Here is a 13,409-nt window from a genome sequence, read left to right on the forward strand (position 1 = left end):
AATGTTTGTAGCAGCTCTTTTTATGATAACAAATAATTGGAAAAGGAGTAGATGCCCATCAGTAGGGGAATGGCTGAATAGGGTTTGGTACATTAAGGTAATAGAATATTATGTTCTATGAGAAATGATGAACAAGCTGATTATCTAAAGGCCTGGAAAGATTTACCTGAATTGATGCTGAGCGAAACAAGCAGAACCAGCAATATGATGTACACAATAACAATAAGGATTTGCAATGATGAACTATGAAAGGCTTGGTTCTTCTTAGCAGTTCAGTGATCCAAAGCAATTCCAATAGACTTTAGACAAAAAATGCCATCTGCATCCAAAAAAAAAAAAAAAAAAAATCTAAGGAGACTGAATGTAAATCAATACATTCTATGTTCACTTCTTTCTTCTATTTTTTTTTTCTCTCTCCCATGGTTTTTTCCCTTTTGCTCTGAGTTTTTTCTCCCAACATAATTCATAAAGCAATGTGTATTAAAATAAATAAAAAAATAAAACAAACAAATAACAACAAAAAGAAAATACCAGGCATCTCTCCAACCCCCTCCCAAATAAAACAGTTTACCTGGAAAATAGGTCAAGAGAAAAAAAAAACATGTAAGAATAATTAGATACATGAAATCCATACCCTACACCTACCCCAAAATGGCCTGCATTCATCTTTCATAAAAATCACGAATGAAAACCCCATACCTATGAAAAGTAGAAACTAAAATAAAAATTGAAAAACTTATAACCTCTTGAAATAAATCCCCAAATGTAAATTTCCAGCAATATCACAGATGAAATCTAGATCTTCGATAGTAGAGGAAAAAAAAAAAAAACTGCCAGTAATAGAGTTCAGTACCAAGGATCTACAATCCAGATCCCACAAGATTTAACAGCTACCAATATAAGATCGTGGAGAACTTGGAATATGATATTACAAAAGCAAAATATATAGGCTTTCAATCAAAAGTAATTATCCAGCAAAAAAAATTGGTATAATCTGACATGAGAAAATATCAGATAGTAAAATGTCAGATAGTATAAATAATGCTAGGCCCGAGACAGTCTTAGAAACTTGCAATTTATATGACACTTTACAAGTTACTTAACCTCTGCCTTCCTCAATTTCCTTATCTGTAAAATGACCATCAAAGTAGAAATTTTCTGTAAAGCTCATGGCACAATACCGGTACACAATAAGTACTTAATAAATGCTTGTTTCACTTCTCTTATATCCCCTTCTATATCTTAGCAATTCTATTATTCTTTTCTTTGTAAATTTTGGTTCTGCAACATTTGGGGATATGACTTTAATAATTATCTCTTTTTAACACATATGGTCTTTTAAGTGTAATGTAGTTTATATGTTTTAACATTAATTCCTTCAGTTTTTGAATTGCATACCTTTATGCTGATTGCATAACTTTAAGTCCTATTTTTTTAACAAAATCTTCTGACTACTATTAATTTTTTCCTTATCTTTCTTTTTCATTCTGTATGTCTTTGTTATTTATGTGTTATTTTTAATGCAGAATATTGTTGGTTTTTATTTTTTATTCTTTTTACCATTTCCCTTCAGTTTTATTAGATTGTTTAATATATTCACATTTGGGGTTATAATGATTAATCTGGAAAGTTTTTTTTCCCCCATGGTTTTTTGTGTATGTCAGTTTTTAACCAATTTTTCTTAAAGCAATGTTTTGGCTAAATTTTGCTTTACTAATTAAATCCTTCTGCATTATTTCAGACTCCTTGAATTTATTTAGTTTTAAATTTTCTTTTTTCTTTACTTATTAATAAATAAGTATTATTAATTTCTATCACCCTCCTTTGACTCTCTTATTTTCCCTCCAGATAACTATTTGGTTTAAAATGCTTCTTTCTCACTTCTTAGCTTTAATAACATTTTTTGTGCTACCTTTTCCAAAAAAGATATTAATTTACTTTGTCCTTATTTCTCTTCTTTCTGGTCTATCTTGAATTATAATGTACTGTTTTTACTTGAATCCCTCAGTGTTTTGTTCATACTTTGTAATGTTTGGGCTAGCTCTCTTGAAGGTGTTGGGACCAGCCCAAATCCTTGGTCTTTAGGTGGAGAAGTGAAAGAGACAGGAGAGTCACCAGTTGGCTGGTCCAAGATAGAGTCTGGAGTCTAGTATCTGGAGCCTGAAGTCTTCTGTGGCTGACAGATGCTGCTAAGAGCTGTGGCTGAGAGAGCCCTCTGTCTCTGGCACTCTCTTAAATACCCCAGGACAACTATATCACCAACCGCACTGGGCATGTGCAGCTGTAGAACGTCACATAATCGCATTACCCTAAGTATACACCAACTAGATTAACTACATCATTACATTATATCAAGAATGTGCTTAGAGAACCACTATTTCACACCCAGTAGGTACTTAACTACAAGCACCCTCTGTCCTAGATTCAAGTACAACCTGAATTCCAGCCCGCTATAATACTTTCATTTTTATGCACATCCTTTAATATTTCAGATTCTTGATTTTCTCCAGCAATCCCATAATAAAGTTTATGTATAATATTCAAACACTCTCAATAAATATAACTTTATCACATCTTTCCTTAAATCTTTCACAGAAAATCTAACAAATGCACTGGAAGCCTTCCTCTGCTTCTTTTGATATTTCACTAAAACAATTACAACACTCAAACTATACAGTCATCATCCCTTAGTGTGTAACCCAGGATGTGTTTATTCTTCTTCTTTTTTTTTTTTTTCTGATGATGTAATTTATTTGGAAGAAATTAGGTAACACAGATTGTTGGACTCAGCAAAATCTGAGTTTAAATCCTGTCTCTGACATTTAAATATTAAGTAACCATGGTCAAATTCCTTAACTTCTCTCAGCCTCAGTTTCCTCATCAGCAAAAAAAAAAAAAATGATAATCATAGTACTCATCTAACAAGGTTGTGAAAATCAGAGAAAAAAATGGCCAGATCTTGTTATATAAATACTAGCTATTATTATGCCAATTCTTGAATGAAAGCCATTTTTAGTAATGTGCTACTTGAACAGATAATTCATTTTCCCATGATGCTTCTGATCTTTCATTGTGATTCTTCTGAGAACATGGTCATCAATGAGTTACACCCACACATAGGAATGTCAAAAGAATAATGATGCTCAAAAAGGATTGCTTTTCCTAACAGCAAATAGCTTGGTATCAACAAATGCTCCACACAATTTCTCAAATAAAGTCTACCCTAGTTTCAATTCTGAGCCTATTCTGTTATTTAAATCAATGGGTTGATATTCAAACCCATGAAAAAATTAGATTCTTAATTTGTAATGACCGCGTATTTAAAATCAGCCAGAGTCAGGAATTCAGGTTAAGGGAAAAATCTTCAATCTTTATTGAAGTGAAAAGGTGAAAAAGAATTGCAATAGCAATATGGGCAAGAAAGATTGCAATAGCAATATGGGCAGCTGTGACAGGAAGCCAGCTAACAGAGGAGGATCTGAGCTGACAAGCCGTTGCAATGGCAATGCAAGCAGTCTCTCCTTCCCCTTCCTTTTCCACTCTCCTGCCTCCACCCACCAAAATCATCATTTCCTATACAACACATCAGGACTTGCACTGAGTGGGCGGGGGCCATTCTTTCTCCAAGCATATATATTAATAGAGTATGGTCCGATTACTATTTAGCCTCATGTGCTTGGGACCTCAGTGCATCAACTCAAGCCTCAGCCCATTACATTAATTCACTTTGTTTTGAGTCATAATGATACATAGAATATATGTGCATATATATATATGTATATATTCATACCCATGTATATATATGTTGTTATTATTGTTATTTAATCATTCACTCTTGTCCAGCTCTTTGTGATCCCATGGACCATGGATCATTCAGGTGGTTATCTCTGCAAAGATACTGGATTAATTTCCATTTGCTTTTCTAATAGATTAAGGCAAATAGGATTAAGTGCCTTGCCCAGGCTCACACAGCTAGTAAATGTCCAAGGTTAGGTTGAACTTAAGTCTTCCTGATTCCAGGCTCAGTGCTTTATCCACTGAGACAATTAGCTGTCATATATAAAAATAAACAAACACAATTAGCTGTCATATATAAAAATAAACAAACAAATATGTGTGTGTGTGTGTGTATGTGTAAAAACATATACATATTTGAATGAAGTAATATTAAACATTATAATGAGAAATTCCATAGATTAGAGGAATAATTTTAGACTCAGAATCATTTGGGTGTTATTCCTTCCTCCGACACATATAAACTGTTCTGACCACATCATTTAAGCTCTCAGTTTCCCTAAGCAAATCTCTTAAGAATTTAAATTACAGATGGGTTAGCAATGAGTTTGATTGATGGAGAGATTTTTCACACTGGGGTTTCTCTACAGCAATGAAGTCACACATCTGGACTGCTGGTATATGTGTATAGAACATATAGATATATGTGTGCATTGTAATCATAAATGTACTTAGAAAATAGTCTATGAAATGATTAATAAAGCATATTGTACAAACCAGTAGTGAAGATGTATTTTTGTTTATGTAGGATGCCAAAGCTACATGCTGAATATATCATAGTTTATATTATCATAACAATATATGGTATTTTAGCTATTAATCTGAAATAGGAATATCACATGTATATTTAATATTACTTCAAAAGACTCGAAGGCTTATTTACATTTTCTATATGTAGTGTGGTTTCAAGGATATTTTAATATTGGCCACTAATTTATACTGTCTGAATATTATAACTATTTCAAAGAAATGTAGCTATAGCTGAGGATTACTTTCAGCTAATGTTTTATCCATCCTATAGACCCAATTGGAAAAGAATACCATTGCTAGACATTCAGAGTATGTGGCAAAGATCAAAATCCCTAAATGGGAGAAAGAAATTCTTTTATGTGCATCCTTAAGGTACAGCATGCAATGCAGCAAGATGTTTTTAAAAGAATATGCAAAAAACAAATAAATGGTTTCTTTATTGTGCACCTAATCCTTTTAAAATAAATATGTCCTTTAAGTGAAATACATGATTACAAGAGAATACAGTATCTTCACTACAGTGATTATATTTATTTTATCATGAGCTTAGAAACAGCTTATATTAATCTGCATAATCATTTTTCTTTTTCCAAGTATAATATCTGTATCTTAGTCAAAGGACAAAGTGCAGTTGGTTTGTTTTTCATATTCTTTATTTTCTCAGTTGGATCCAGGAAAGAACACAGTCCTTTTTATTACCATTTTAATTTTGATTGTTAACCCAAAACTGGGATCCAAAGCAAAGGAAAATTGTGAAAATTAACTTGTCCCAAGTACAAGAGAACAAAGCATGGACATTATGTTAATGCAATCATTGAGAATCTGGGAAGTTAAATGTATTTCTTAAAGACACAAAGTTAATGCTGCCTTCTGAAATTTCCATGTAAAAATCAAAAACACAGCTTTAATAGAGGACAGATGCAGGTACTGTATGAAGAATTACAGCTTAGAAAATTAATAAAAATAGTATCTAAAACAGTATTAGTAAGATATGAAGCCCATTCATTAACGGTCTCTATGATAATATATCACTGAAAATGTTGCATGAAGGACAGTCTTTGATAGGATTATGTACAGTATAATAGCAAGATACTGAAATTAAAATTCACTGAGAAGATACATCTTGTGAACTGAAGGGTAAGAAGATAATAATGGTAACATTAATAATAATAAATAACAAGTATAAAATGATTCACATAAATAGAATTTCCATCAGCAACCATTATTGTAATTACAGAGATGATAAGGTAGTAATCTACAGTAAATAGCTAATCTTTATTGATTCACTATTTAATTCTTTTTTTTAAAAAAGGCTTTAGAACTGCTGTCAATAACATAACATGTACACACGGGGAAAAAAGTTATATGGAAAAAGGATGTGGGAAGAATGTACGATATTATACAACCTCCAGCATTTCTAAAGACTCTTCTCATGACATTTATATTCTTTTGTTAGGGGGAAAGTAAAAATTAAAAAAAAAAAAAAACAACAAGAATTAGGACAAGAAGAAGAAGACAAATGTATTCAAAAGAGTTTTCCCATTATTTAATGATTGCTAGGGGATTTATTCTAACATAGTTTATGGGGGTTCCATAGACTAAGTGGAAAAATTCTGAGATCTCAAGCTCTGGCTCTTTAATCATACCCCTCTCTGAGCTGAGAATTGTTCTTCATCAATGGCATCTGGGAGGAAAAGACAAGCCATCAGCAGCCTGACCCTACAGCAGCCCTAGGGGCAGTTCCACTGCCACCAGCAACGTTAGCTCGAAAGGCAGCCAAAAGGCGATACAAGGGTCCAGATAATAACAGGAGCAAGGAACTAACTACCTGCTGATAGAAAATAAATCCAATGTTTAACTCATGGGTCCTGCCAACCTAGTATTTCACTGGATAGTGGAAGTTAATTTTATTTTTAACATAAATGAAAGATGAGGGAGCAAAATGATAAGATCTATATGGAGTCTTAATCAATGAGGATTGGCAGGCATGGTATTGGACCAGAATTATGATTTTAATTTCTTCTGCAAGTGAAACAAAAATTAAGGAGAAAATATTAACACACCACACACACACACACACACACACACACACACACATATTTGGGTGATTTTAAAAATTTATATTTACATTTATATTTCTGCAATTTCAACAAAACTTAAAATATGCATTTTGTTCATTCTTGTGACTTCCTGTGTTCACATAAGATATATATATGTGTGTGTATATATATATATATATATATATATATATATACACATATATACATTTCCCATTTGGATATTAATAGTCTTTCTTGATAATTATAAATTTAAAAATCTATCTTCTCTTCAGTAAGTCTTATAAAACAATACTTTATTAAACTTTTGAGTGCCTATAAAATGATGCTGTAAATTAGGATATTTTAAAAAAAAAATCTTTCTTTATATCATGCACCTATCTGGCAAGTCTGCTCTAACTTCTCATAATAATACTTGAAGCTTGTATTTGCAAAGGAAGAAAAAAGCTAAACTATTTAAGAGTTTTCAAAATATAAATGTGTACTTTCCCCCCCAAGTTAATGGCTCAATGAAGGGTTAAGAACCCTGCTTCTACATTGAGATGATTGAGGCTAGTTCCAATGATCTTGTGATGAAAAAAGCCAACTACATCTTGTGTGTGGGAACTGAGTGTGGATCACAACATAACATTCTCACTCTTTTTGTTGTTGTTTGCTTGCATTTTGTTTTCTTATTCATTTTTCTTCCTTTGTGATCTGATTTTTCTTGTGCAACAAGATAATTTTATAAATAGGTATACATATATTGGATTTAACATATATTTTAACATGTTTAACATATATTAAATTTCTTTACATCTAGGTCAGAAGGTAGAGGAAAGGGGGTGTGGAATTTGGAACACAAGGTTTTGCAAGGATCAATGTTGAAAAATTATCCATGCATATGTTTTGAAAATAAAAAGCTTTAATTTGAAAAAAGAACCCTGCTTCTAAAAAGATAAATATAAATACTTTTTTATATTTATATTTTCAATAATACAATATCAGAATATAGGAGACTCTCCCAGTTTCCTTTTCTTCAAAAGTGAAGGCTATTCTCACAAGTGTAATAATAATGATAATAAGGCTGCTGCTGCTGCTGACAGCTAGCATTTAAACAGATTTTTAACTTTTTCAAAACACTTTCTATGTATTCTTTCTTTGATCCTTGAAATAGTCCTAATAATTTGGTACCATTAATTAACCCATGTTTTAAAAGTCACTATAGTTGTTGCAGTAGCAGCAGCAACAGCAGTAGCAGTAGTAACACTAATAATAAATAATGAGTATTTATAGAGTGCTTTAAGGTTTGCTAATTTTTGTGAAGTACTTTGCAACTATCTTATCTTTACAACAGCCCTGAGAAATTGATGATATTATTTTCATTTTAAGGGTCAGGAAATTAAGGTAATCAGAGATTAAGTGATGTACTCAAGTTCATACAACTAAGGACAGGAGGCAGAATTAGAACTCTGGACTTGCTTACTCCAAGGTTAGTACTATTTGACCATCATCATCATCTACCTTATCAAGGAGGATAGCACACTGCACATTAACCATTCTCCTTTCACCTTTTATACCACAGAAATATGTGAAAAGAAATGTAAGGGATATAATGAGTGACTAGAAAAGAAAATGGTGATAATAAAAAGTCAACATGGCTTCATCAAGAATGGATAACAGCACATTAATCTCATTTTCTCTTTTCTCGGAGTACAAAACTAGTAGAACAGGGGATTATCTTGATTTTAGTAAAACATAAGTAGTTTCTCATCCAATTATTTTGAAACTGAGGGAAATTTGTTGCCTAGGTAATGGGTAATAGAACAGTAATATGGATTTGGATTTGTTGGATGGCCAATCCAATATATTTCATTAATGACGATAACTATTTGGAAAGTTTCTACTGGAATGGTCCATAAATGTGTACTTGATTATATGATTTTTAACCTTTTCTAAACTAGACTTTTAAACTAACATTTTAAAATTATTCTCATTTTCCTCTGCATCCCCCTCTGGAACTCTTTCTCAGACAACTATTTCTTATAACAAAGAATAAAACACAGAAGAAAAAATTTTAAGTGGTTCACCAAAATCTATCATTGAAAAAGCTTGATGTCAGATTATACAACCATGGAACTCCAACCTCTACAATAGAATAGGAGGATTTTGTCTATCCACAATTCCTTTCAGGACCATATCACACTGATATCTTCTTATACTACTATATCACACTAATGATACACAGCTATAAATTAGAAGGGTTTTTTTTTTTCAGATGAACTACTGTGTTTCCTGTTTTAATCCAATTTATGAAGTTTATTTTTTGTATGTTTCCTCTTTTAATCCAATTTATGAAGTTTATTTTTTGAACCTTAAATATAAAACTTTACATTTATCACTTTTAAATTTCATCTGATTATTTCTGGCCCAATAAATATTTTTAGACCTCAATTCTGTCTTCCAAGGTGTTTAAATATTCATCTCTCTTTACTATGTGTCATCTGAAAATATTATTTAGGCTCTATTTGTGCACATGTCTTAATATAAGTAATTAATAAATTGTCAAACAAAAAGTAAGAATGTGCCTTTTCTCCATTATTATTCTATGTAATTCCAGAAATGCTAGGAATATCTAAAAGACAAATTAAATAAATTAGAAGAATAAAGATAGGCAAAGAAGAGACAAATTATAACTATTTGTCACTGACTTGACAAAGAAACAATTTAAGATGATAGCTAGCTTAAAGTTTCTGACTAAAAAATAAGTGCACAAAAATGAAAATATTTCTACATAATAAGAGAAAAAAAATCTATAAATCAATAATAGTAAGGGGATTCCAACAAATGTATAAAAAGGTGGTAATCAATCTACCAAAGCACAATCAATACTTGCACAGATAAAATGATAAAAAGTTCCTTAAAAACCCCAAAAACTTAAATAGTGGAAGTAATGCCCAATGTTCATAATATAATATAATCAAAGTTAATTTGATGTTATGTCAATCATCTGCTAAAAGAGTACTTTATAGAACTCAATAATAATAATGAAAAATTCATTCAAAAAAGCAAAAAAATTAGAATATAAAATGATATAATAAAAATGATATGAAGAGGGAATTAAACTTTTGAGATCATCAGCAATCATCCAAATAATCTAGTGCCCATATATATGTAATATATATTAATATATAAAATAAAAAAAAAACCTATGGAAGAGAGAATACAGGAAAGAATCTGAAATAATTGACAATAACCTAGTGTTTGATAAACTTGAACATAAAAATTACTTGGAAAACTTCCTATTTGGTAACTTCTGGGAAAGTTGGAAAGTTATCTGGCAGATATTAAAATTAGATCCACAATTTATACCACCAATATAGAAAGATGAGCAGGAAAACAGTTACAGGTACAAGAATTTGTTGTTGTTTAGCTCTTTTCAGAGCTGAATACTGCTTTGTGATCCCATTTGGGGTTTTCTTGATTTTACTTTTCATCTTTTTCAGCATATTATAATCTCAATCATTTTTCTCTCTTGACACTTCAGTCTTTCCCTAGCTATCAATTCCTTCCTTTCCTTCAAACACATGCACGTTCCACCAGTGCTTTGCCATTTTCTGCTCTAGCTCATTTAATAGATGATGAAACTGAGGCAAAAAGTGACTTATTCAACGTCATACAGCTATTAAGTGTTTGATTTGAACTTAGGAAGAGAAATCTTCCTGACTCCAAGTTAGCTAGTCAGTAAAAATTCCTGGAATTGCAATGCTGGTGTTAATGAATTGTAGAATTGGTGGAGCAGAGTAAGGTTCAAGAGTACTGGAAAAGTAGAAAACAGCCAGGTAATGAAAGTCTTTAAAAGAAAATGGGATTTTGTATTTGATCTTGGAAGCAAAAGCGAGTCACTGGAAGTATTAGGGAAATGACATGGTTGGACAAATACTTTGCAAGACAGCTTCGGAAGGTGAGTGGAAGCTGTAGTTGAGTACAGAAAAATGGAAACTGGGATGCAATGTAGCAGGCTATTTCATAGTTCAGGAAATAAAAAAGGAAAGAGTTCTCTTTTCTCTAATTCTCTCCATCTCAAAATCTCTTGAGATAACTTTCCCTTTTGCTTTCTTTCTCCAAATCTGACACTGGGCCAGAAGCCCCCTTACCAAAGCTAATGCCTCTACATTACACTTAATTCCCTTCCTTTTCATCTTTTCCAGCATATTATAATCTCAATCATTTTTCTCTCTTGACATTTCAGTCTTTCCCTAGCTGTCAGTTTCTCCCTTTCTTCAAACACATGACGTTCCACCAGTCTTAAAAAGCAAAAAAACCAAAAAAAGATTTCTTTCAGCATCAGTCCCTCAAACTATTTTGCCAGACAAGTTAAAAATACTAACCAAAAAAACCCCCAACAATCCACTGTTATGGTCTTGACTTTTATCTTTCTCATTTTTAATGCCTTTGCATTAATGGATCTTCTGACTTCAACCAGATAAAATGTTCTCTCCAAAGTTGTCAACCATCTGTCCACAATTTCTTTTCAAATCTAATAGTCTTTCCTCAGTCCTAATTTTCTATCTAACTGCTACACTTGAGACTCTTGGTTAATGTCTTCTCCTATACAACTTCTTTCTAGGTTTTCCTTACACTATTCTTGATTCTCCTTTTATCTGTATGACCACTACTTCTCCATTTGCTATAGTGGTTCATTATCCATAGCATTACTCAAAATTGTAGACTGCTCCCAAGGTTCTATCCTAAGTTATTGCTTTCTTGCCCCCATTCTTCCTCTCCTTCATGCTGCTGCTTCTCCTTCTCTTCCTTTTTTCCTTCTCCTTCTCCCCTCCTTCTCCTCTTCTTTGCTGTCCTTTTCTTTTTTTTCTCCACTTCTTTTTCCTCCTCCTCCTCCTCCCTCCACCTTCCTCTTCTCCCTCTTTCGTTCCTGCCTTCATTTTATCAGCTCCTGTGAGTTCAATTATTTTCTCTATGAAGTTGATTCAAATATTTATATATCCAGTTCTACTCTTTCCCTAATTTTCAATACTATATTATCAATTGCTTATTTGACATTTCAAACTGGATTGGATATCTTAGTGACATCTCAAATTAAAATATCTGAAATGGATATCATTATCTTTTCTCCCTTACCTTCCTGTTTTTTTGAACTTTGCTTTTTTTTTTTGTCAAAGGCATCTTCATCTTTCCAAGTTCATAACCTTGAAATTATCCTCTATTCTTTATACTTCGTCACCTAATATATCCAGTCAATTACCAAATCTTGCTCTTTATACTTCCATAACATTTTATACCTTTTCTGTACTCTCACAGCTGACATCTTACTTCACATCCTCCTCATCAATTCTTGACTAGAGTAATATTCAACAGCCTAATTGGGTTTTTCTGTCTCAAATCCCTGCCCACTATAATCCATACTACATATAGCTGCCAAACTGATTGTCCTTAAGCCCTGATCTGATCATGGCACCCTCTACTCAATCAATTCACTATCTTCCTATTGTCTCCTCTGTTTAAAAGCCCTTCTTAACCTTATTCTGCTCTATCTTCTCAGCCTCATTGCACATTATTCTCCCTCACACATTCTGGGATGCAGTGAAACTCATTTTCTCTCTGCTTCTCACCATGACACCTCATAACCCATTTCTCTGCCATTATACTAGCCATCCCCCATGCCTGGAATGAATTTCTTCTCAGATCTGTCTCATGGACATCCTTTCTTTTCCCTTTAAGGTACAGCACAAGGACCACCTTTTATATAATAACTTTCCTCTTCTCTTCTTCTCCAATTGCTAGTATCCCTTTTCTAAAATCACCTTGTACTTAAGCATTTTGCATATCTTATATATATATTTACTTTAAAAAATTCTTTATATGTTTATATGCTGATAATAAGGACTGTTTTTTTTTTCTATTTTATTTGTAACTCCAGTGCAAACAAAGTGGGACAGGGGAAGAAAGGAAAATGGGAATAAAAGAAGAAGGAAAGAAAGAAGCCTGAGTTAACTGAGTTAATAAAGTGTGTTTGTAAGTTTACTGTGACAGGTGGGTTGACTTTCATGTCACATTACTATTTTGTAATTCTCTGTGCCTTCCAAAGTACCTGAAACTGATCTGAATTACAATGAGTTAATTTGAATAACTAATTACTTATTTGTATATATGTCATTTCAGTACTTAGATTTTATACTCCTTGAGATGAGAGATAAATTTTTATTTGTCTTTATGTTCTTTATTATGCTAGGCCAGTTACTTATATAGGTTTTCAGTAAATTCTTGTTGAATGAATGAACCAACCAATGATAAACTAGTGAAACTCAGGATCATGGATTTAGAGATTTGGAGCTAGAAGAGAGCCTAGAAGTCATTTTACCCAACCTTCTAATTTTATAGCTAAGAAACTGAGGCCTTGTGAAGTTAAGAGACTTGTCCAGGGCCACACAGGAGGTAAATGACAAAGTTAACATTTAAATCAATTCCTTTGATTCAAAAAATCTACCTCTCTCCCCAATTTATCATGATGCTTCTTTTTCTCTAGAAGAAAACTAAAAGAAAAAGTTGCTTTTACCAAATAGGGACTTCCTGATTTAAACTTCCTTAAGAATATATATGCCCTTGACTTTCTAGGGAAAATTTCCTGCTCTCTCCTTTTGGATAGGAAAATAAGTGTTTTAGGTTGAACATAAATGGGGAAATTGAATCCTGGAAATCTCAGAAAACTAGAGGAGAGTTATTTTGTTGAATGGAGATTGTGATATCTTAAAATCTATAAAATCAAGATAGACAATTTTTTACTCTGAATTCATGTGGGGCTGACCC

Source organism: Antechinus flavipes, chromosome 5 (genome assembly GCF_016432865.1).
Source record: "Antechinus flavipes isolate AdamAnt ecotype Samford, QLD, Australia chromosome 5, AdamAnt_v2, whole genome shotgun sequence".
Classification (NCBI taxonomy): Eukaryota; Metazoa; Chordata; class Mammalia; order Dasyuromorphia; family Dasyuridae; genus Antechinus; species Antechinus flavipes.